Here is a 26,342-nt window from a genome sequence, read left to right on the forward strand (position 1 = left end):
CATTACGATTTAGAGGTGCAAGTGAAACACCCAGGGGCAATGTTTAGCAATGGTTGCTATTAGCATCCTTTGTCCAGAGAGGTTATTCCAAGCCAAAGAATATAGATGAAAATTAAAAATATAAATTTATGAGGTTCCAAACATTATGAATTATTTGACACCATAGAAAATAAAATGTTCAGATGACTTAAATGTTAAATTTTATCGGATATTTTAGTACCAGATAATTTTTTAAAAATCAAAACAAACCTGAGTATTTGTTTTGACGCCCTAAACAGAATGTCAACCCCTTCAGAAGATCCTCTAGCTACCTAGTACCCAACCACCTGCCAGCCCCAAACTAAAAAAAAAAAAAAAAAAAAAAATTGGCTGTGCACCAAGCTAATTACCCAACCCGCCTGAACAATCTAAAAAGAAGTCTGGAATAAATAGAATTGTCAACCAGAATGTTAGTGAAATTATCCACAACAGGAGACCTGAGAATCCAAATACCACTGGGCAGTTATTTCCATGAGAATAAAATCACAATTTATGAGCCCTGCAAATTATACCATTATTAAAACAAACATCCCATTGAGTCTACAGCTATCACATAAATGGCATTATTGTCCCCATTGTTTCACCACTGTAGCAAGGAGGTGCACACTGAATGAGCAGTTACCAGAAGCAGTAATTACTAGGAAATTACAATGCAGACCTCCGTTCCAAAGCTCCCTTTGTGCTGAAGTGTATAGGCCCTGGAGAGGAAGTGGGAAATGGAGAATCAACTGCTCCCCACCTGCCCCCAAAACTCCAAGATCCTGACAAGTTTACAAGCAGAACTCGCCAGCTTCCCCCACATTTTCCTATTTGTTTTTCCACAACAATTTGTTCCTGAGCAAGCCTAGGGGGAAGAATCTGAACCCAGCAAATCTACTTTATTCACCAGTAACTGTTTGGACAATCCTCCAACCCAAATAAACAGAACACACAGGATAGCCCTCGTTTTCCTCAGCCCCTACGATACAAAATATCTCCAGCCAGAGCAAGGAGAAAGCCTAAAAGCGTAACACAGGCTCCTCTAAGGGGGAAACAAAATCCCACTATCATAGTTGTTAGCATCAAAAACCCTGAAACTCATTTTCAGACAAATGGAAAACCTAAGACACCTTACCCAAAAACTATTCCATGTTGAACTGCATCATGGAGTGGGCACAGTGAAACCAGGACCCTCAGTAACAAAGAATTCTCAAATCTATCAGTTTCAAAAATGGAAGGAATGAAACTAGCATCAAGCCTCTACCAACCACTGTACATACATTATCCCTAATTTTCACAACAATTCTCTAAGACAAGACAGATCATCCCTTTTTTTAATTAAATTTATTCATTAATTACATTGTGTTGTAATTTCATAGGAACTGGGATTCTCCCCCCACTTCCCCACATCCTCCCCCCATGGTGGGTTCCACCACCCTGTTGCGTAACCATAGTTCAAGTTCAGCTGAGATTCCCTCTTAGCAAGCATATGCCAAGCATAGAGTCCAGCATCTTATAGTCCAGTCAAGTCCAACTACTTATTGGGGAGACCCTCTCTGGTCTGAGGGCAGAGCCAGCACAGTATCATCCCAATCAAATAAATGGGCATGGGAAATGGGCAGACATTTCACAAAGGAACAACCCCAAATGCCAACCAACATATGAAAAAATGCTCAAGTTCCCTGGCAATAAGGGAAATCCAAATTAAAACATCAATGAGGGCCCAGCGGCATGGCCTAGCGGCTAAAGTCCTCGCCTTGAAAGCCCCGGGATCCCATATGGGCGCCGGTTCTAATCCCGGCAGCTCCACTTCCCATCCAGCTCCCTGCTTGTGGCCTGGGAAAGCAGTTGAGGACGGCCCAAGGTTTTGGGACCCTGCACCCGCGCGTGGGATACCCAGAAGAGTTTCCTGGTTCCCGGCATCAGATCGGCGCGCACCGGCCCGTTGCGGCTCAGTTGGGGAGTGAAACATCAGATGGAAGATCTTCCTCTCTGTCTCTCCTCCTCTCTGTATATCCGGCTTTCCAATAATAAAATCTTTAAAAAAAAAAAACATCAATGAGGTACCACCTAATGCCAGTAAGAGTGGCCCACATGAAAAACACCAACAACACTTGTTGGCAAGGTTGCGGGGAAAAGGGAACCCTACTTCACTGCTGGTGGGGCTGCAGGCTGGTACAGCCTCTATGGAAATCAGTATGGAGAATATTCAAACAACTCAAAATCGACATACCGTATGATCCAGCAATAGCACTCCTAGGAATATATCCAGAACACCTGTTTTACGAGAAACCAACATGCACTCCTATGTTCATAGCCGCACAATCAGTAATTGCAAAAACATGGAAACAACCAGAATGCCCATCAACAGAGGATTGGATAAGAAAGTTATGGTTCATCTACTCCATGGAATACTACTCAGCTATTAAAAAAAACAAAGACAGATCATCCCTTTTTGACAGATAAGAATTTACAGTTCAGAGAAACGAAGCAAACTACCCCAGGTCATATAACTACTAAATATTTAAATTAAAATTTCTCTGACTTAAAGAAACTTTAGAGGTGTGTGTTGCAGCACAGTGGGACACACCTTCATTCAGTAGCAGAGTGCATAGGATGAAGTCCCACCTCACTTTCTGATCCAGCTTCCTGCTAATGTACCTAAGAAGCAGCAGATAATGGCCCAAGTGCTTGGATTCCTGTCACCAACATGGGAGACCCAGAAGGAGTTCCTGATGCCTTGCTTAGTACTCACCTATCATGGGGCACTTGAGAAGTACACAAGCAGAAGAAAAATTTCTCACTCTCACCCTTTCAAATAAATGGCATTATAAATAGAATCAGAAAAGAAAACCTAAGCACTTTCAACTTGTGGTTTTGCTTTTTATTCCATTAATATAATACAACAGAATTTAAAAAAAAAACTTTTAAGATACCAAATTTAAATGCCCACACCCAAGCTCCACAAGCCAATTATATTTTCCTTCATATTTATGAAACTTTATTAGATCATTTGAATAAAAGCTGATACTAACATTAATGAGCTTACAATGCTAATCATGCTTTCTGCACTTGTAAAAGCTTACAGTGTTCTATAAAAACTTATAATAACAAACTAGAGGGATAGTCATAGCATATCATATGAATGCATATGTCTTAAATTTTAGGAAAATTTAAAAATATATATTATTTTGACTTTCATGAGTCAATCAGAAATAAAATTATTTTCTCCTGTTTTGCATAGTGAAATTTAAAAACTCTAAGATATCAAATTTAATGCTATCTAACTTCCACAAAGTTCTAACAGTTTGAAACAGGAATGAGATCATGAGGATAAACTATGATCTCAGCTACTACAATTAACTTGCAAAATTCACCTTTAATAGTCTCAACAAAATTTTTGAAGTATGATTCTCCCTCAATACATGAAAGAACATAGACTCATAACAAATTTACAATTTACCGCCAAGGCAGAAGAAAAAACAAAATCCAGAATTCCAACTACAAATTTAATGCTTATGCCATTTTATCATAATGCCAGACTTAAACATAGGCATGAAGAACTCAAAAATCTGCTGGGGAGTTCCTTGCTTATTTATGAAGAACATCTGTTCATAATTAATAGCATGTGGAACGCTGGGAATGGCAGTGGGAAGGAAGGAGCACCAGAAAACCCCTTGGGGCCTCAAGTTGCCTACGTCTAAACCTTCCTGCTTCCGAGCCACTGACAGTACACTCAGCGGAAAACACAGGCTCAGATGGCAGAAAAGGATTTTGGAGCTCTGGACTCCTAACCATATCCTGGATGACCAGCAGAAAAAATGGCTTGTAACAGTGGTTTCAAGGAACTGGGAGGCCACTCTGCGTCAGGAACTATGCCAGCTGCTGATCTTCCCTCACTGTCCTTTGGGATAGAACCCCCATCTTACAATCGAATAAACCAGGGCTATGAGCTAAAGTGACAAAAACCTGACCCAAAATTATTGTTCATAATGACAGAAGGCCAATCATCGTTCTATGGATGGGGATACAACCAGAGCAGAAGGATTCCCACAGGACACAGGATACTTGTGGGAGTGGTACACAGGTTCACTATCTGAGTTATGATGACAGTTTCATGGCTGTCCACATAAGTCAAAACACAGTAAATATACACACTTTAAGTTTGTGTCATTCTAGGTGTCAATGTCAATAATTAATAAAGTAAAAAAAGCCTGGCGCAGTGGTCTAGGGGCTAAATCCTCACCTTGCACATGCTGGGATCCCATACAGGCACCATCCTGTCCCAGATGCTCCACTTCCTATCCAGCTCCCTGTTTGTGGCCTGGGGAAGCAGTCCAGGATGGTCAAAAGCCTGAGGACCCTGCAACCATGTGGGAGACCCAAAAGAAGCTCCTGGCTTCTGGCTTCAGATTCACTCTGGCCTTTGTGGCCACTTGGGGAGTGAATCAGACATATCTCTCTCTCTCCTCTCTGTAAATCTGCCTTTCCAATAAAAATAAAACATATCTTTAAAATAAATTAGGAAAATTATCCTCCCTCCTCCCCATCAACCCGTTTTTTTTTTTTAATTTTAAAATGTATTCATTTTTATTGGAAAGGAAGATTTTATACAGCAGAGACTTGAAAGATCTTCAACCTGCTGGTTTACTCCCCAGCTGGCCACAACGGACAGAGCAGAGCCAATCCAAAGTCAGGAGCCTCTTCAAGTCTTCCATACAGCTACAATGTTCCAAGCCTTTCTGCCACCCTCTGCTGCTTTCTCTGGTCAGCAAGCAGAAAGCTGGACGAGAAATGGAGCAGCTGGGACACAAGCAAGTGCTTACATGACATACTGGCTCTTGCAGGCAGGGGAATAGCCAGTTGAGCCACTATGCAGCCCCAACTCAGGTTTCTAAATCTGTCTAGTTGTGTTATAAAATGAAATAATAGCAATGCTACTGATCTTAGCTCAGGCGCTGTGTACACAACAAAATACCACACTTAATTTCTCTCAGGTCCAGCGGCTGAGAAGTCCAAGCTGAAGCTGCCAGCAGGGCCAGACCTTCCTGGCTTGTTGACGGCCCTCTTCTCGATGTATCCTCACAAGACGGAGGGCAAAGAGAGGGGTACAAGGTCTCTGGTGTGTAACAAGGGGACTAATCCCATCCTGGGGGTTCAAGCCTCATGGGCTAATGACCTCCAAAAGTTGCATCTCCAAATGCCATCACACTGGAGATCACAGTTTCAACATATGATTGGGGAGGAGGGAACACAAACAACTCAAGCAGTAACACTACAACGTATTCAAATCACACTGAACTAAGTACTATATTTCATGCAATCTTCTCAACAACCACGTACTATAAACACCATTATGTTTCCAACTAATACATTGAAGAGCAAATTATAGAAAGATTAATTAATTTTCCATCAGTCACACAATTATTAAATCTAACAGCTGGGGTTAAAGCTCACCTTACAAAATTATTATTAGGAATAAACTTGAAGAAGGAAGTAAAATTCTACAGAATCAGTGGAGTATATATGGCAGTATACCCTCCACCCTTCATCAAAGCAACAACCTACAAAGATGTTTACTGTATAAAAGAAAAACATTTTTTTACTCTCATAAGTTAAACTTCTTACTAATTAAGACAAGCAAAGCCCAGTGTGGTAGCCTAGCGGCTAAAGTACTCAAGGCCTTGCATGTGCCAGGATCCCATATAGGTGCCGTTCCAACCCCTGCAGCCCTGCTTCCCATCCAGCTCCCTGTCTGTGGCCTGGGAAAGCAGTCAAGGACGGCCCAAAGTCTTAGGACCCTGCACTGATGTGGGAGACCCGGAAGAAGCTCCTGGCTCCTGGTTTTGGATTGGCACAGCTCCGGGCTGTTGAGTCGCTTGGGGAATGAATCATTGGATGGAAGATCTTCCTCTCTGTCTCTTTTTCTATCTAACTTTCCAATAAAAATAAATCTTTAAAAAATCAAAAAAACAACTAATTAAGGCAAGCAGTATACAATTTAGCCAATTTATCCTAAGTTCACAGACTCTTTAAAAATTATTTATTATTATTGGAATCAGATTTACAGAGAGAAGAAGAGACAGAGAGAAAGTTCTTTAATCCACTGGTTCACTCCCTATCTACTGCAATAGCTGGGGGTTGGGCCGGAGCTGAGCCATTCCGAAGTCAGGGGCCAAGAGTTTTCTCCAGGTTTCCCACAGGGGTACAGGGTCCCAAGGTTTTGGGCCAGCCTTTACTGCTGGCCACAAAGGTCAGCACTGCACCACACAGAAGCCAGGAGCTTGATGCGGCTCCGGTAGGAGAAAAGAGGTCCAAAAACTTGGAACAACTTCTACAGCTTTTCCCAGGATATTAGCACAGAACTGAATTACAGTGAAGCAGGAAAGACATGAACTGACAACATTGGGAATGCAGGCTTCTCAGGTGTGGCTTTACCAGTATACTGTGCCACAAGGCCAGCCTTGGAAAAAGGTTTTAATGCCAGTTCTCTGTTACTCATTTTATATCACCACTGCAATATCCCATTTAGATCTTTTCTCGCTTGCACCAGGGAAATCACTATCTTCATCTCTGTGTATCGGTAGGCTCAACCTGACACAAAGTCTGACACTCAAACTGACTAGATGAATGACATGCAAAATGCTACCAAGAATCTCATCAACAAAACAAGTTTTAAACTATAACTCCAGGGCACAGTGCAGTAGCCTAACAGCTAAAGCTCTTACTTTGCATGTGGCGGGATCCCACGTGGGCGCTGGTTCTAATCCCGGCAGCCCTACTTTTCATCCAGTGCTCTGCTTGTGGCCTGGGAAAGCAGTTGAGGTCGGCCTAAAGCATCGGGACCCTGCACCCGTGTGGGAGACCCGGAAGAAGCTCCTGGCTCCCGGATTCGGACTGGATTAGCTCCAGATGCTGCAGCTGCTTGTGGAGTGAATCATAGGATGGAAGATCTTCCTCTCTGTCTCTCCTCCTCTCTGTATATCTGACTTTGCAATTAAAATAAATCTTATTTTTAATTATAATTAAAATTCTCTGCCATGATGTTTGCCATGGTAGTTACATTGTCCCTTGACATGCCTAGATACCAGATTAGAGTTCTGGATTCAGTCCTGGCTACCTTGCTTCCAATTCAACTTCCTGCTAACGCACCCTGGGAGGCAACAGATGATGGCTCAAGTACTTAGGTCCCTGCCACACACCTGGGAAATCCAGAATGAATTCTAGACTCCTGCATTAGCTCGGCCAGGCCCAATGACAGTTGCAGGCATTTGGGGAGTAAACAAGTAAGTAGGTGGAAGATGTACTTCTCCACTGCTTGCTTGCTTGACTCTTTGCCTTCCAAATAAAATAAAAATATTTTAAAAACTAATGTAAATAGCCTATTAGAAACTATTAAGAACCAGCATCACACATATATACACTTTTAGTAAAATCTCAGCTATCCCATCATCCAGGTAAATGAAATCCAATTTACTGGTTTAAAAATAATCAAATATGGGCCCTGCATCGTAGCCTAGTGGCCAAAGCCCTCACCTTGAACATGCCAGAAAACCCATGTGGGTGCTGATTCATATCCTTGCTGCTCCACTTCCCATCCAGCTCCTTGCTTGCGGCCTGGCAAAGCAGTCAAGGACCCTGCACACAAGTGGTAAACCTGGAGGAGGTTCCTGGCTTCCGGTTTCAGACTGGCTCAGCTCCTGCCATTGCAGCCGCTTGGGGAATGAATCATCGGACAGATCTTTCTCTCTGTCTCTCCTTCTGTCTGTATATATGACTTTCCAATAAAATAAAGAAATAAAGAAATCTTTAAACAAAAGGGGGGGGAGAGCTCATTGACTCAATATCTAATCCTCTACCCCCAAGAGCTGGCATTCCATATGGGTACCGGTTCACGCCCCAGCTGCTCCACTTCTCATCCAGTTTCCTGCTTTTGGCCTAGCAAAGCAGAAGACGACGGCCCAAAGCCTTGGGTCCCTGCACCCAAGTGGTAGAACCAGAGGAGGCTCCAGGCCCCTGGCTTCAGATTGGTTCAGCTCCAGCCACTGCTGCCATTTGGGGAATAAACCAACAGATGGGAGATCTTTGTCTCTCCTTCTAAAAATCGGCCTTCCCAAGAAAAATAATCATTTTTAACTTTTATTTTAAATAATAAGCAAACAGAATGAGAGGAATATGCATTTAGCTTAGTGGTTAAGGCAACTGCTGAGATGCTTGCATGATACCTACTCCCTGATAACAAGACCCTGGGACATAAGGGCTACAGGTCAAAAAATGGGGCCCCTGTTTCCTGTGTAGGAGACCCAGGCCAGGTCTCAGATTCGGCCTGGAGCAGCCCACACTGCTGCAGGCACTTGGGAGAGAACCAGCAGATGGAGACCTCTTGATCTGTCTGTCTGCCTGTCACTCAAATCAATGAGCTAACTGAAATGGAGTTGGCTTTCTCCTCCATTATTCCACATTTTAATCAAAAGCATATTCAGAGGGCCTGCTGCAGTAACCTGGTGGTTAAAGTCCTCGCCTTGCACATGCCAGGATCCCATATGGGTGTCAGTTCATGTCCAGTGGCCTCACTTCCCATCCAGTTCCCTGCTTACAGACTAGGAAAGCAGTTAAGGACGGCCCAAACACTTGGCATGAAGACCCAGAGAAGACTCTGGACTCCTGGCTTCAGATCAGCGCAGCTCTGGCCATTGCAGCCACTTGGGGAGTGAATCAGCAAACGGAAGATGTTCCTCTTTCTCTCTCCTCCTTTCTATATATTCTGACTTTCCAATAAAAATAAATATTAAAAAAAAAGCATACCCAGAGTCGTCAATCTCAAAAATAAGGATATTACCACTAACATAAGTAAGTGCTTGAGAAAAAGCAACATTCTTCCTTTGCTGTACAGCAGGTTGCTATGGCAAATACAGGAGTCCTCAACAACAGCTGCTATGGATAGAAGAGCTTATAAAGGGCGTGTCCCACATTCACTGACATTTTTAAGTGAGAAAGAATCATCAGCCTCAGTGAACTTTCCAGAACAATCCATCTATTTCATCCAGAAGCCAGACACATGTACAAAAACCTGACAGTCAAAGGTCATTCCAGGGCCCAACACGATGGCCTAGCAGCTAAAACACTTCCCTTGAATGTGCTGGGATCCCATATGGGTGCCGGTTCCCATCCAGCTCCCTGCTTTTGGCCTGGAAAAGCAGTCAAGGATGGCCCAAAGCCTTGGGACTCTGTGCCTCTATGGGAGACCCAGAAGAAGTTCCTGGCTCCTGGCTTCATATCAGCTCAGCACCGGTCATTGTGGTCACTTGGGGAATGAATCAGTACACAGGAGATCTTCCTCCTTCCTCTCTGTCTCTTCTCCTCTCTGATTTTCCAACAAAAATAAATAAATCTTATATAAAAAAAAAAACATTATTCCATACTTGCATTGGTTCACGAAAAATTTCAAGCAAACAGCCAGTATGTTAGCTCTGCAATCAACACCCAGTACAGCCAGCACTGTGGTGTAGCGCATTAAGCCACTACCTGTGGTGCCAGCATTCCGTATGTTCAAATCCTGTTGCTCCACTTCCAACCAAGCTCCCTGCTAACACGTCCAGCAAAGCAGCAGAAAATGGCCCAAGTCCTTTGACTCTCACACTCATGTAGGAGACCCAGAAGAAGTTCCTAGCTCCTCACTTTAGCCTGGCCCAGCTACAGTCAACATGGTCTCTTTTAAGGAGTGAACTCTTTCCTTTTCCCTCCCTCCCTCCCTTCCTCCCTTCCTTCCTTTCTCTCTCTCTCTCTCTCTCTCTCTCTCTCTGTGACTCTGCCTTTGAAGTATATAAATCTTCAAAAAAACGACAAATAAGCAAAAATAAATCCTAAATTATGAAAGCCTACAAATTAAATATTTTGTTTCTCAAATAAACAGTTTTTCAAAATCCAAAACAAAAGCAGGCATTTAGCAAAAAGTTAAGCCACACCTCATGCTGGAGTACCTGGGTTCAATTCCCAGTTCCGGCTCCTGACTGCTAATTCTTTTTTTTTTTTAAGATTTATTTATTTTATTACAAAGTCAGATATGCAGAGAGGAAGAGAGGCAGAGAGGAAGATCTTCCATCCGATGATTCACTCCCCAAGTGAGCCGCAACGGCCGGTGCTGTGCCAATCCAAAGCCAGGAACCTGGAACCTCTTCCGGGTCTCCCACGCGGGTGCAGGGTCCCAAAGCTTTGGGCCGTCCTCGACTGCTTTCCCAGGACACAAGCAAGGAGCTGGATGGGAAGTGGAGCAGCCGCGATTAGAACCAGCACCCATATGGGATCCCGGGGCGTTCAAGGCGAGGACTTTAGTCTCTAGGCCACGCCGCTGGGCCCGACTGCTAAGTCCTTATAAAGCAGACCCTGAGAGGCAGCGATGACAGCTTAGGTGACTGGATTCTGGCCACCTTTCTGGAGGCCTGGATTAAATCCAAGCTCCAATTCTGACCTGGCTCAGCCCCAGTCACTGTGGGCTTTGAGGGAGTAAAGCAGCAGATGGGAACTCTCTCCTATCTGTCTCCACAATAATTTTTTTTTTCTAAAACATTGTTCCCCTTTTGCATACTGAAAGTCATACTAAGTCTCACTCTCATTCTAAACATGAGTAACAGCTGCCTTTTATTGGTAAAATCAGTCTGGGAATACAAATGATCTTATCCAATCCTCACACTACCTAGGAAGTACATATAATTATCACTGTCCTTTTCTTTTTAAAAACTAAAAAATGAGAAGAGGAGCTTGTTTGGGCTAGCAGTTATGCCACAGCTTACTTTGGAGGGCTTGAGTTCGAGTGCTGGCTCCATTCCTGATTACATATTACACCTGTAGACCCTGGGAGACAACAAGTAACGACTCAAGTGGTTGGGTTTCTGTCACCCACCTAAAAAACCTGAACTGGGTTTACAGATATCAGCTCTAGGCTGGTCTAGCCTTGGCTACTGCAGGCATATGGGGAGTAAGCAGATGATAATTCTGTGTGTGTGTGTGTGTGTGTGTGTGTGTGTGTGTGTATGACTGTATATTTTCCCCTCCCTCTTGCTAATATTTTCTCACTTTGTAATGAGAAACCATGGTGGGCACTGGGCATAGCAATTGAAATGCCTCTTGGAATGCCTATAATCCATGTCAAAATCCCTGGGTTCAAGTCCCAGCTCCACTTCTAATTCTAGCTTCCTGTTAATGTCATACTGGGAAGCAGTGCTTGATGGCCCAAGTACTCAGATGGCTGCCACCCTCATGGGAGACTAGGATTGAATTCCTAGATCCTGGCTTTAGCTATTGCAGGAATTTCTGCTGAGAATCAGTAGATAGAAAATTTCTTTCTCTCTTCCAAATAAATAAAAAATAAAGAATAAAGAATGTTTTTAAAGTGCTAATGAGAAACAGAAATTGAAGTAAAATATTCAAGGTCTCATAGGTGATAAGGGTTGTAAAAGGCTAATTTTTCGGTTCTGCTAGTCAAGGGAAAAACAATTATATTCATACTGGCTTTGAAACAGCATTTTTAGTAGAGGCCTGACAAAATCACCTACTCCCCACAATAAGAAATAAGTAAATCCTGGAAGATAATCACATTAACAAATAAAACGCATCAACTGGTATGGAATCAAACCAATGACACCAAACTCTAATTCGCATTATTGTAATCTTCATGGTCATGCCAGACCAAAGATGCAGTTTCATTTTCAGTAAATATCATTTTCGATAAAACCTCAATCCTTAACCATACCTCTTTTTAATAATCTGTGTCATGAAATGGGATGCTCACAGAAGCAATTTTGCTAAATATTAAAGTACCTGAAATGTCTCAGGAAAAGCAGGGAGCACTGTGTTACTGAGCTGCAGGCTGAACTAGCTTTCTTGTTTGTTTTGGTAAAACATTTTTACTTAAAAGAATGACTGGTAGACACACTGATGATTCAGACTTCGATATTTGGCAGACTTTTTTTCAAAAATGAACAATGAGAAACTGTCACTTCAAGCAAAACAACTGTCAGTATTTGTTGCCAGTGATAAAACTTGAACTTTCAAATGAAAATTAGAAAAGACTCATCTGATGAGATCAGTGGTGAGATTAACAAGTGTGGTTTTCTGACATTATACAATAGAACACATCAGCATTTTTTAAAATTTGCATAACTCAGTGCTACACACTAACTGTATTCTTCAAAAATTCATATGGCAAAACCCTAGCCCCAATGTGACAGTATTTAGAGATGGACCTTTGAGATATAATTAAGTTTATTTATAACTTATTGTGGGCATTTATTCATACTGTGTAATTATAAACATACATTCATGTTACTTATATCTAGTTTAGATGAGGTCATGAGACGGGTTGGCGGGGGGGAGCCACGATGAGTTCCATGGCTTTTATTCAAAGCTACCTGAGAAAAGTACACCTGCTCTCCTGCTCTGGCTTACTCCCACTCCTCTGTCCACCTGCCCCACCATGTGAGGATCTAGCCACAGGGTGGCCAGCTAAAGTCAAAAGAGAACATTCACCAGAAACTGACCATCCTGAAACCCTGATCTCAGACTGTTAGCCTTCAAAACTGTATGAAACGGAGCCCAGCGGCGTGGCCTAGTGGCTAACGTCCTCGCCTTGAACGCACCGGGATCCCATATGGGCGCCAGTTCTAATCCCATCAGCTCCACTTCCCATCCAGCTCCCTGCTTGTGGCCTGGGAAAGCAGTCGAGGACGGCCCAAACCTTTGGGACCCTGCACCCGCGTGGGAGACCCGGAAGAGGTTCCAGGTTCCTGGCTTTGGATTGGCACAGCACCGGCCCGTTGCGGCTCACTTGGGGAGTGAATCATCGGATGGAAGATCTTCCTCTCTGTCTCTCCTCCTCTCTGCATATCTGACTTTGTAATAAAATAAATAAAATCTTTAAAAAAAAAATCTACTTCTCAGGAACATTTAAAAAAAAAACTGTATGAAACGAATTTCTGTTGATCCACTGACTAATACATCAGTTGTGGCAGTGTAAGCACACTGAGACACTCAGTGAATCAATGTTTTTCAAATGACCAATACAGGATGCTACAAATCATCCATGGACAAAAGATAAACTTAAAATACAAAACGGACCAATGGATTTTACTACAACAGAGTATGAAAAGTTCATAGATAACACAGATTCCAGAAAGCTATGTGATCTTTTTAAAACCACCAGTTGTCAATTTTGGCATGACATCAAAGAAAATTCATATACAAAAAAGCAATTAAAACACTGTTTCATTTTCTAACCACACACTATTTACTATTTCCTATGGACTCCAAGCAAAACAACTCTCCCAGCTTCACTCTGGGCCAGCCGCGGACACTGGGGTCATTTGGGGAGTGAACCAGAGGATGGACGATTTCTCTATTTGTCTTCTAACTTAGTCTTTCAAATAAATAAATCTTAAGGAAAAAAAAACTGCTAATATAACAGTTGAAAACCAGGGAATTTTATATACAACAAAGCGAACAGTAAAGGGACTTTGGAACAAGACAAAATCATTATATTCATTTATTTGAAAGAGAAAGACAGATAAATTTTCACCTGCCTGTTCACTTTTCAAATGCCCCCAAGAAGCACTCCAATATGGGACATAGGTATCCCAAACAGCATCCTAACCTCTGTGCCAAAAGCCCATGCGAGATTGGGTTGTTTGGTTTTATTTTGAAAATTTCTTTATTGGGCCCGGCGGCGTGGCCTAGTGGCTTAAGTCCTCACCTTGAACACACCACAATCCTATATGGACGCCGGTTCTAATCCCAGCAGCCCCACTTCCCATTCAGCTCCCTGCTTGTGGCCTGGGAAAGCAGTCGAGGATGGCCCAACCCGTGTGGGAGACATGGAAGAGCTCCTGGCTTCGGATTGGCTCAGCACCAGCCATTGCAGTCACTTAGGGAGTGAATCATCGGACGGAAGATAATTCTCTCTACCTCTCCTCCTCGCTATATATCTGTGCCTTCCCAATAAAAATAAATAAATCCTTAAAAAAAAAAAGAAAATTTCCTTATTTTACTTAAAAGAATCACAGACTGGGGGCGAGGGGGCGAGGCGGGGAGGTAGAGGAACAGACAGAGATTTTCCATCTGCTGGCTAATTCCCCAAATAGCTGCTACAGAAAGTCAAGCTGGAAGCCAGAAGCTCTCAATTGGGTACAGGGACCCAGTGACTTGGTCAGCCTCTGTGCTTTCCCAGGCCACTAGCAGGGAGCTGATCAGAAGCAGAGCAGGTAGGACTCAAACCAACACCCATATGGGATGCTGGTGCCACAGGGAAAGAACTAGCCCACCACTATGCTGGACCCCCAGGTTAGACTTTTTTTTTTTTTAGCCATTTTATTGTATTGTTGTTGACAATCTTTACATAGTTAACTATCCCCAGGTTAGACTTTTAATATTACTCTTTCTTCTCTTAGTAGTAGGTAAGGAAGCCTCAAACTGCCTAAGATTCTTTTGTAAGATAAGCAGCATTACAGAGTAGTAGAAATTATATAATGGAGAAGAAGTACTCAGCACATTGCCTAGGAAAGAATCCAAATAAGTTCTCATTCATATTTCTATTCCCATCCCATACTTGTCTCAGAGCCTGAGAAAAATTACTCTTGGGTCATGACTTCATCATCCACTTAAAGTAACAGGTCATGGGCCCGGCAGCGTGGCCTAGTGGCTAAAGTCCTCGCCTTGAACGCACCGGGATCCCATATGGGCGCCGGTTCTAATCCCGGATGCTCCACTTTCCATCCAGCTCCCTGCTTGTGGCCTGGGAAAGCAGTCGAGGACGGCCCAAACCTTTGGGACCCTGCACCTGTGTGGGAGACCCGGAAGAGGTTCCTGGTTCCTGGCTTCGGATTGGCGCGCACCGGCCCGTTGTGGCTCACTTGGGGAATGAAAACATCGGATGGAAGATCTTCCTCTCTGTCTCTCCTCCTCTCTGTATATCCGGCTTTCCAATAATAATAATAAAATCTTTAAAAAAAAAAACAACAGGTCATGAGCAACCTATACACTACAAATCAAATAAAATGGTTTAATTGTATCTGAAGAATCATGAATAGTATACCTATACGTGTTTACATTTGCACATATAAACTATATTATAGATAGAGAATTTTACTACCAACTCAATAAAAGAAAGAAAATACAACAGAAAACTAACATATAAAGAAAAAACACAGAACTGTGGCTAGAAAAGAAATAAAGATATTAGCAGAAATTCTCAAGTTTAAAAGACATAATCAGAAGGCAAATCAAGAGCATAATCTTAAATCAGCCAGGAACTGAAGTTTACTGTGAAGTCTACCAGTCCAGGATCTCTTCAATATTTCCATATCTGAGAGAAAGCACATCCTATTTAGTCATAAGGACTAGATAAGACCAAGACGCCTGCCTATGTGGCAGGAGGAGAAGAAATCATATTACAAGTCACTATGTTCTTGGAGCAGCTTCATACAGAGATCAAAGGCCCTGTTAAGCACAATATTAAACTTCAAGACAAACATGGCTTGACAAAAATATGGCATAATTATTTTCAATACTAAAGATATTCAAAGCAACCCAAGAAACATATTTTTGTGAAAATAAATTAATATGAACCTTATTAGACTTTTTGCTCTTTGACATCCTACAACAAAAATCCTGATTTTGATTTACAATGTAAGAAGAGATGGACATTGGGCTCGGCAGCGTGGCCTAGTGGCTAAGGTCGTCGCCTTGATCCCATATGGCTGCTGGTTCTAGTCCCGGCATCTCCACCTCCTCTCTATCTCTCCTCCTCTCAGTATATCTGACTCTGTAATAAAAATAAAATAAATCTTTAAAAAAAAAAAAAGAAGAAGAAGAGATGGACAAACTATGACCTGCTCATGTTCTGTATTTCGTGTGATCTATGAGCTGCAAATGCTTTTTACATTTTGAAATGAAAGCAGGAATAATTACAGAGATCAGAGACGGCTCACAGAGCCTAAGATACTTTCTACAGAACGCATCTGCCCATTCCTGAACCACTATCTTGCCACAATATACATCAGTAAACCCCTTAACAACTCAACTGAATTAAAGCTGCTGCTATGATCATTGCTCTTGACCAGTTCAGTAGAACTTTCACTCAGCCACTCGCACTTTATAATAACCACTGCTTTGATTGTACCTTGATGGTACTGACAAAGCCATGTTTTATCTCCACTTACGCTTCTTTGAAGAAATGCCTCAGGATCTTAGTCCCACCTGTTTAAAATTTCAGTTGTAGCTCTTTTCTTGTGTGGGTAGCTAATGTGAGCCCAACTGTTCTGGTACTCAGAACAGAGTTTGCTCATCTTTAATTTTTTAATCAGGATTGTGCAGGTTGAACCAATTGAGATGTCCACAGTTTGACTACTGCTAAAACTGGTCATCGCTGGTCATGTTCACTCAGGGCACAAACATGATTAAAGTTCTCCGCACTGGCTGATGTGGATGCTGTGCCGCTTTATCTCCAACATGATCTTGCCCCTTCTGAAAACAAGCTATTTATTTGTAAGCTGCTGACTGCTTTGAAGCCCTGTCTCACAAGTTTTCTGCAAAGCATCAATGACTTCACTATTCTTCCACACAAGTTTCACAACAGACGTGATGTTTGTTCTTGCTTCAATTTTAGCAGAATTCATGTTTTCTTTTTAAACAGACGTATTATCCTTCTTAGTGCCCCAACCAGATTTTACTCACTTTGTAAGACATTAAGAGTTTACTTAAGTGTAAAACAACAACATATTTAATATGAATTGTGAAGACACCTTGTAAGCATCAGCTCTTTTTCAAATGTCTCTTTCTGCTAAACTGGGAAGAGCAAAAACCATGAACTCTGTTCAGCAGCACAGCTCATATGGTGGACAGAATAAAGAATAAGGAATTAAAAAAAAAAAAAAAACAAGGAATTCAGTAGGGACAGGCCTTTCCACATAGAAAGAACAGGAGAACAGCAGCACACTGGAGATTGGCTTATCTGATTTTACAGAAGATACACAAGCTAGAAAGAATTGATAAAGAAATTCACATTAAGACTTTCTACAAGAAAAGAAGTAACAATTAAGGACAGACTCCAGTACTTCCTCACTGTCTGCATCTTAGCACTCAATAGATATTTGTTGACAGATATCTTAAACCTGCTTGTCATGAACAAGAATGCTAGATCCCGGACCTTGGGATGTGCTGCCATGATGGATGTGTTCTTCATCTAGCCTCACATGTGAAAGCAGTAACATAAATTTACATTCCAAAAGTAAATTAGGTGAGGGGAGATACAATCCAGAAAAAAATGAGTAACAGTGGGGGATCTGGCAATGCTTGGGATGCCTTGCCTGGATCGTTGGACACGCCTGCAAGAACATGTCCTACTTCACGAAAAAGGCAGAGCAGTGGACACAGGCCCTGTTGTAAAAGGAGAATATGGCAGCTCATTTGGTGCTGTAGCAGAAAACGGACAGAATTGGACAACCATCCCGAACCAACAATGACAGCAAAAAATCTTGGTGAATGGAACCAATGGACATTGGGAGTGTGACATCCTCAGATCAGTGAAATAGGGAGCATTTTAGAACTATCCAAACCACTCAGACAGAACCCTCAGAATACGTTCACAGTGAGACTCTGGGTTTATGTGAAGTGGCGGCTCCTCATCCCTGGGTACTGGGACATGCAGAAAATCATGAGTGGTTTCCCCATTTGTTTCTCCCCTCCCCCCAGAAACAAGAAAAAATAGCAAAATTTGGAAGCAATAGGTACAACCAATTTTCCCTAAACCTCGATCCTTCCCACCCTGATCCACCATGTAACGACTACAAAAAATAAAATTCATTAAAATAAATTAGTAAAACAAAAGTTTAAAAATGTAATCATTACAAAAAATAAAATTTATTTAAATAAATTTTAAAAAGAAAAATTAGTAAAACAAAAAAAAGTGTCCTGCTGTGGCCACTATAAAGTAAACTGACATTATGTCACTGCAAAAAATTAAAAGAAAGATAAGAAAGGAAAGAGGGAGGGTAATAGCTAGGAAGGGTGGGAAGGAAGGCAAGAGGAAGGCAGGGTAAGGTAGACAGCATGCTCTGTTCCTAAACTTGTGCACATGAAATCTGTGGCCACGTGCGGAGCGAACCAGCAGATGAATGGTCTTTCTGCATCTCATTCTCTCTGATTACCTGCCTTTCCAATTAAAAAAAATAAATCTTCAAAAACATAAATAAAATTTAAAAATAACTAAAAATAATAACAATAGCCTAAAGGAAAATTCAGTCTTAAACAATCCACAAGTAAAATAAATACAGAATTCATAGTAACAGCTACCTTATTAGGTACCAACTTGTATGTGCCAGTCAGTATCTCAGGTGCTCTGGCCTCCTTATCTCACTTAATCCATGTATTTATCCATCAGAGGAGTATTATGCTGCTTTTATTATATAAATTGCTTTTCTTACAGACACTCTTTCTCACTTTTCCGCTAACTCTAGAGTAAGTTACGGGTAGGAAATTCAGATGGAAATAACTAGCTGTGACGATAATGGAGGACAATGTATGGTACATTCCCCACCACAGCCTCGACGGCTTCACTTTGCCCAACCAGCACTAGCAATGTAGAGCCAAGTCCCTTAAAGCCACCAGAAGAAAGTTGTTAACACCTTCTTCACTGCACTATATCCAACAAACTCCAAGTTTCAAGGTCAAGCTGCAAACTGACCTTCATAGACATCACCTGCACTGGGGAAAAAACCCTTCAGAAAGCCACCAAGCCAAATATCAAGCTCCTTATTCATGCATAGGGTGTCCTGATGTCAGTTTTGTGCTAGATGCAGGGGGAAAAAGGCAACTAACATTTACATAGATAGCCCATTAAAAATTTCAAAAGTATTTATTATGGCCCAGTGCAGTGGCCTAGCAGCTAAAGGACTTGTCCTAAATGTGCCAAGATCCCATATGGGCACCGGTTCTAATCCCCGCAGCCCCACTTCCCTTCCAGCTCCCTGCTTGATGGCCCAAAGCCTTGGGAACCTGCACCTGCCAGGGAGACCTGGAGGAGGTTCCTGGCTCCTAGCTTCGGGGCGGCTCAGTTCCGGCCTTGCGGTCACTTGGGGAGTGAATCATCGGATGCAAGATTTTCCTGTGTCTTTCCTCCTCTCTATATATCTGACTTTGCAATAAAAATAAATAAATCTGGGCCCGGCATGGTAGCCTAGCAGCTAAAGTCCTCTCCTTGAACACACCAGTATCCCATATGAGTACCGGTTCTAGTCCTGGCTGCCCTGTTTCCCATCCAGCTCCCTGCTTGTGGCCTGGGAAGGCAGTGGAGGACAGACCAAATCCATTGGACCCTGCACCCACGTGGGAGACCTGGAGGAGGTTCCTGGCTCCTAGCTCTGGATCAGCGCAGCACCGGCCGTTACAGTCACTTGGGGAGTGAACCATCAGATGGAAGATCCTCTCTGTCTCTCCTCCTCTCTGTATATCTGACTTTGCAATAAAAAGATAGATAAATATTTAAATCAATAAATAAATCTTTTTTAAAAAGTATTTATTAGTGCTGAATATGAATTGTATTGGACCTTGTAGTTAGCCTCAGCAAATAATGAAATCCTAGGTAGAGTTAAACCCACAGTAAAATTGCCATTTGCACATGCCTTTTTGAAGTTTCAATAACAAATAAATAGTAAATTCACTTCACAAGAAAGATGCCCACATTCCTCCCAGATCAAAGCGCCTGGGCTGGATTCCTGTCTGGGGCTCCCAATTCTAGCTTCCCACCAATGCTTGCCTGGGGAGGCAGTAGGTGATGGCAAAGAACCGGGTCTCTGCCACACAGCCAGGCATCTGGATGAAATTTTCAGCTCCTGGCTCTGGCTCCGGCTACTGGCAAACATTTGGGCAGTGAACTAGCAAATGACAATTCTCTCTTTATCTATTTCTAATAATATATTTTTTACCAGTTGCAAAAATGAAACATATGGATTAAGGTTATGCATGTGTTTGATAAAAGTAAAAAAAAAAAAAGCAAGAGACAACCACACAGTGTCCCACAGGAGGTCTCAGAGGTGCTAGAAAGCTCTTCGTAAAGACGGGCAAAGTATACAGGCCTGCAATCTGCTCTTATTCTTCAAATTGTGGATTTATATTAACATACTTTTACACAGATGACTTTTTTCAAAATTTAAAAAGAAGAAACAGAGTCTAGCAAGGTGACTTATCAGGCTAATCTTCATCCTAGAGCCGGGATCCCATGTGGGTAGTGGTTTGTGTCTCTGCTGCTCCACTTCCAATCCAACTCTCTGACTATGGCCTGGGAAAGCACCAGAGGATGGCCCAAAGCCTTGGGAACCTGCACCCATGTGAAAGACCCAGAAGAAGCTCTTGGCTCTTGGCTCCTGCCTCCTGCCTTCTGCCTCCTGTCCTTGGGTCAGCTCAGCTCCAGCCATCACAGATCACAGCCATTTGGGAAGTGAACTAGTGAACTAGTGAATGGAAAATCTTTGTCTCTCCTCCTCTCTACAATACAAAAAAAAAAAAAAAAAAAAAAAAAAAAAAAAACCTGCCTTTCCAATAAGAATGAATTAAAAAAAAAAAAAAGCCAGTCCCAGTACAGTAGCCTAACAGCTAAAGTCCTCACCTTGCATGCACCAGGATTCCACATGGGCGCCGGTTCATGTCCCGACTGTTCCACTTCCCATCCAGCTCCCTGCTTGCAGCCAGGGAAAGCAGTTGAGGACAGCCCAAAGCCTTGGGACCCTGCACCCATGTGGGAGACCTGGAAGACGCTCCTGGTTCCTGGTTTCAGATTAACTAAGCTCCATTGTAGTCACTTGTGGTGTGAACCAGCAGATGGAAGATCTTTGTCTCTCCTCTCTGTAAATCTGACTTTCCGATAAAAATAAATCAATAAATCTTAAAAAAATCTTAAAAAAAGTCTATACTACAAACATGCAAATAGGCAATATGAAACTGTAAATCAATAGAACACTAGGATGCTAAGAATTGTTGCAGGGCATCCAAACCTCTGCCTACCTCTGTAACAGCAATAGCATGACTGACATTTCCTACTGTGTACCACACTCCATACTGTGCTAAAGGCTTTCCACGAACTACTGCTGTAATCCTGTCAAAAACCCTGAGTGATCGGTTCTACTACCCCCTTGACAGATGAGCCCATGCTGCCCCAGGAAACAGCACAGGGGTCCAAGGCAGATGCACCTCACAAGCCACACCTAGCCTCTCATTTAGCTTAGCTCAGTTCTCAGACACACACAGTGTCTCTCTCTCCCATGACAATGGGCGCATCCTAACGACTCCTTTTTGCTCCTTTTCATTTCCCTTGATACTTGGTAGGCATTAAGTGAAAAGTCACTTCAGGTTTGTGCAGTGCTTGAAGGTCACAGACTGATCTGTTCCCCTTACAGAGTATGAAAGTCTTCAATTTTGATTTTTCCCACTTTAACTGGATATAAACATACAGCTCAGCAGCATTAAGTACATTCACAACGATGGACAACTGGGCATGACAGGTGTTTCTGATGACTTTATTCAACTCGCTCAGTTCTCAAGTGGGAGACTGTAGGTTTAAAGCCAGGACTCTAACTCCTAAATTTACGGGTTACTCATTTCACACAGGTGTCCATCCGCGAAGAACTCCATCAGCTTGCCCCCTCTCAGCAGAACACCTGGTGAGCACACTGAGGTAGATTCCAATGGGCTTTATACACATACTACTACACAGGTGACCACAACTGCCAGGAAGGCAGCAAACCCGCCAGCACGTTTCTCCTGGGTGATTACTTTCATTTGGAGTTTTTCAAAGCTAGGACTTTAATATAAACATCTCACCTCTACACCAAGCGTGCAGAGTCACAAAAGCCATGTCTGGGCCCCAGAGGAAAGTTATGAGGAAAAATGGTCACATTAAAGCACACCCTCATTGAGTTACAGGTAAACTGCTCAAACCTGGCCTTTATTATAATACAGAAAGGCCCTGGGGAAAGGGTGGGGGGGAAACACTTTCAATTTTAAGGACAGCGCTAAACATTCCATCATTCTGCTCAGTTTGGAAGTACAAAAAAAAAAAGGAAAGGAAAAAATTCTAATTGGGTATTTTGATAGGCTCAACTGTGAAAGCCAAGGAAAATGGTTTGTTTGCAAGCTGAACTCTGAAGCTTGAACAAAAACAAAAGGATTTATTTTAATCCAATTGGTGCCAATTTTATCCTCTTTGCATCCTTCTTCCTTTTTCCTCAGTCTGAGCTCCAATTAAGAGCCACTTGGTGTTTAACATATCATATTAATGCCATTAAGTCCAAAAACTCTTTCCTTAAAGATCTTCCTTCCACTTACCCTGCCAATCCCCCCTGAGATCTGCCCCGAGAGCAAGCACAGCACTAAGCACTACCTGAAGCAACCATGAAGATATGGTGTCTGCAGGTAAGGCAATGTGCCTGTATCAAAATCATCTCCTGAAAATATAATGCCTCTTAGATTCTTTTTTTTAATATAAATTTTATTTTTTATACTTATTACATGGTGGATCAGGGTGGGAAGGATCGAGGTTTAGGGAAAATTGGGTGTACTTATTGCTTCCAAATTTTGCTTTCTTCTTGTTGTTTCTGGGGGGAGGGGAGAAACAAAGGGAGAAACCACTCATGACTTTCCACACATCCCAGTACTCAGGGATGAGGAGCCGCCACCTCACATCAACCCAGAGTCTCACTGTGTACATATTCCGAGGGTTCTGTCCAAGCGGTTTGGATAGTTCTGAAGGCTTTTGGATTCTTTATCCACATCTGACAGAATTCTGACCACCTGAATTCCTTCAGAAGAAAATTCAATCTACAGAAATATAGTCCAATTATCTTCAATCTTATCGGGCAACACCAAAAAGAGAATTAAATGGAAAACTCCATCAATAGCGAACCATCTCCCCAATGAATATTTATGACATTTCCCTATTTCCTGTCTTCTCTCTGTTTACATAAAGCAGTGGTGCCAAGACTCATCTCGGGATTATTGGCCTGCAATACAATGATGAGCCTAATTGCCTTGCAAACCAGGACACCAATAAATGGAGTCTTCAAGCAATCAATTTTAAAGGGTTTGGAGTGGGGGAGAGGCCAAAGCTCTTTCGCCTTGCCTAGAAAATGAATTGCGCCTTCTAATTCTCCGACTCATCAGCTCTCAAACAAGGAATATACCCTTAACTACCTGAGGCTAATCCAACCACATTTCAATCCCCAGTGCAAGGGCCAGCTGTGAGCCCTTCATGCAAGGGAGAAGCGGCACAAACGTCCTCGAGAAGGACATTCCAGCTCCACCTGCTTCCACCTTTGGTGTGGGAGTGGATTCGCCCCCCCTTCAACTTTCTTTTTATGAACATAAATAATAAGAAATATCTTTGCTTTCTTAGCTCTACCTTAACGAAGGCCCCTCTCAACTTCACCCTGCTAAGCCCGGACATCACTTCCGAAGAATACTGACACAAAGGAAAGCAACAAACAAAAAGGTCAAACGGTCCGCCTAAGATGTCCTCTAGCAGCGCCCCTCAGAGGCCTGCTCCTCCCCCAGCACCAGCCACCAATGCGGCCCACCGTGCCCCCAGTGTCCTAACCCTTCCTCTCCAAAAAGATCCAATGCACCTCTTCCCAGCACTGTTCCATCCTTCCTGCTCCATCCACAGCCACAACTCCGGGGCTCCTATTCCTCCAATGACCCCTCTGCCCCCCACCAGCGGCAAAAGCCAGGGCTGCCGCCTCCCCTGGTACCTTCCTTCTTCAACACTCCCTCTGCCACCTTGGCGAAGGGACATTTTCTCCCAGACACCATCCCCCAACCGCGCTCACCACCTGCCACTGTTCTTCGGTGAGTCCTACCCAGCTGAGTCTTAGGTGCCCTCCACTTCCACCCTGAACCCAAGAAACCATTATGCCCCTTCCAGGATCACCTTAAATCCTATCCCACTGTGTCCCGCCCCCAATTTCAATATCCATTCAGGGCCTAACTTCCAATTAAGCCCCCCCTTTCTGCCAGCTCACCCGCACACTTCCACCAGCTACACCAACCCCCATCAGCCTACCCAGGTAAACCCCAAATTCCGGCTCCCATGCCCTACCCTGACCCATGTTGTTCCATATAGCTCTACACATTCCATCATCCTCAGATGACAAACGCCCACTTCAAACTCGGGGCTCAATCCCTGCCCCCTCTCAGCCCCCCAGTTCCTACCACCTCCATCAGCCTGCCCCAAATCCACCCCAAATTCCTCCACTCCCCAAGGTCCTATTCTCTACCTGCCACCCTGGTTCAGGATACAAGCTGTCAACTGCTTCCCGGCCAACCCCAAATCACCACCCTTCTGCGGTCCCCTCCCCCATGAAAAGCCATCCCAGGCCAGTCTTATCTTGCACCTCGCCCCAAAACCATCCCGAAATCCTGCCTCGACCTCCCCCCGAGTCCCCGCTCCCATCCCAGGTCCAGCTGCTCCCCCTCGCCCACCCCCACCTGCGCGGGTCCCACCCTCAACCCACCCCCAGCCCGCCGTTCCCTCGCCACCTGGCCCCCTCCCCCGGCCGCGCGGGGAGCTGGGCAGCCGCCACTCTCCCTTCTCCCGGGCACGGCCATCCCGGGCTGCAGACGAGCGGACCGGACGGCCGCGGGGGGGTTCTCCTTACCGGCGAGCGACTGCAGGCGAAAACGGCGGCGGCGGCTGTGGCGGCGAGCGATGCCCTTGTCTTCGCGGGAGGCTACGGCGGCGACGCTCTCGCTCCCTCGCCCGTATCCAACGGGGTGGCGGATGGCGCGCAGCGGCTGGAGAGCCTCCTCCTCAGCGACTCGGCTCTGAATCCTCCGCAGTCGCCGCCGAGGAGCCGCCGGTGGGGGAGGGGACGCCCGGCTGCGGGCGGGGGGCGGGGGACCGCTGAGCCGGGAGGGGAAGGAGGAGCCGGCGCGCCGGCGCGACACGTCCCCCGGCTTCAGCGCACCCGGACCACAACTCCCGGCATGCCCTGCTCCGGCCGCAGTCGGCCGGCGCCTTCCGCCGCGCGCCCGAGACCGAGAGGCCGCGCCCTCTCCGGTCTCGGACAATGGAGTAGAGCCAGTCGTCCGCGGGAGGCGTCTGCAGACTCCAAGGGCGCACGGGAGGGAAGTCAGGTTGTGCAACAGCACAAGTGGCGAAGCTCGGAGCCCTTCCAGCCTTTACCAACACGGTCGCGCGCGAGCTAACCGCCGGACTACAACTCCCAGCATGGCTTTTCAGCCCTACATTCTTCCCGGGCCCGTCCGTCTCAGACCCGGTACTACGGTTGCTGGGAGATGCAGTTCTGGTTCTTCCACCATATTAAGAAAAAGAAGTGAAAGCGAGGGAAAAGGGAAGGGATTTGCCAGCCGACCGGGCGGCGGCCTACAGAGGCTGGGTCACCGGAGATGTGTAGTCTCCAAGCCGTCTCCGTGGGACTGTTAGACCAGAATTAGTGCTGCCGCTTCCTGATTGGTCTCCCAGCGGACTTGAGAGCAAGTGGGCATCTTAAATCCAAAAGCAAAAAGGACACGCGTCTTAACCCAGCCCCCATGACTTTTAAGAATTTGCGTAAAAAGGATGATCATCGAATAATTAGAAACGATGAGTGCACAGGTTGATTCCGGGGAGGGGGAGGAGGACACACAAGTTAAATGTCTTGAAGGATGGTTAAGTGAAGTGTGACAGAAGCATGCATTGCGGTACTAAGCAGCCATTAAAATGATATAGGTTTATTGCAGTGAAATGCTATTCACAAGGGGAAATAACTGATTACCGTCAAGCGTGTTCTGAAGAATCCAGATTATGTAAAGTTTGATTTTATAACCGTAGAGAGATCGCAGGAAAGAAGTGTCCGAAATAGTTGATTTGTGATTTTTTTTTTTTTTTTTTTTTTTTTTTTTTGAGGATAGAATGTCAGGTTGAAAATCATTCTGGTTAAAAAAGAAAAAAATCATTCTTGTTTTGGTAACACTTTGAGTTGTGTAGAAGCACTTTACTTTTTTAAGTGATCAGACTATTTCCAAAAAGCAAGGTTTCTAAATATGATGACCTCTCTGCTACCTGGAAGCTTGCTGTGGCTCCCCAGTGCCTCAGCAACACCTCAGGGCAAAGACACTCTGCTTTTAGTGTGAGTTCAGTAGTTAAAAAATCCAGGTACAGCTCCTAAAAGGCATGAGGTTAACAGGAAGAATGCCCTCAAATCTCTGTGCATGGTCTCAATTTTCATCTTTCTAATCTTTCCACATCCATTTTCTTCCTTTCTCTTTCTCATTCTTCAAAACTCAGG

The 26,342-nt window shown here is 44.0% G+C and overlaps 1 protein-coding gene across 3 annotated transcripts in view; it reads right to left on the reverse strand.

Moving 5' to 3' along the window:
• FAM168A (family with sequence similarity 168 member A) overlaps positions 1–24,985 on the reverse strand; it is a 165,889-nt gene extending 140,904 nt beyond the window's left edge. Inside the window, exon 1 of one of the 3 annotated variants that reach the window (XM_004589905.2) lies at positions 24,711–24,985. The gene's annotated coding sequence lies outside the window, so the exon portion shown is untranslated. The remainder of the gene's footprint in view (positions 1–24,710) is intronic. The other 2 variants (XM_058663564.1, XM_004589904.2) reach the window with 2 other exon arrangements.
• Positions 24,986–26,342: the final 1,357 nt, after the last annotated feature.

This window comes from Ochotona princeps, chromosome 4 (genome assembly GCF_030435755.1).
Source record: "Ochotona princeps isolate mOchPri1 chromosome 4, mOchPri1.hap1, whole genome shotgun sequence".
Classification (NCBI taxonomy): Eukaryota; Metazoa; Chordata; class Mammalia; order Lagomorpha; family Ochotonidae; genus Ochotona; species Ochotona princeps.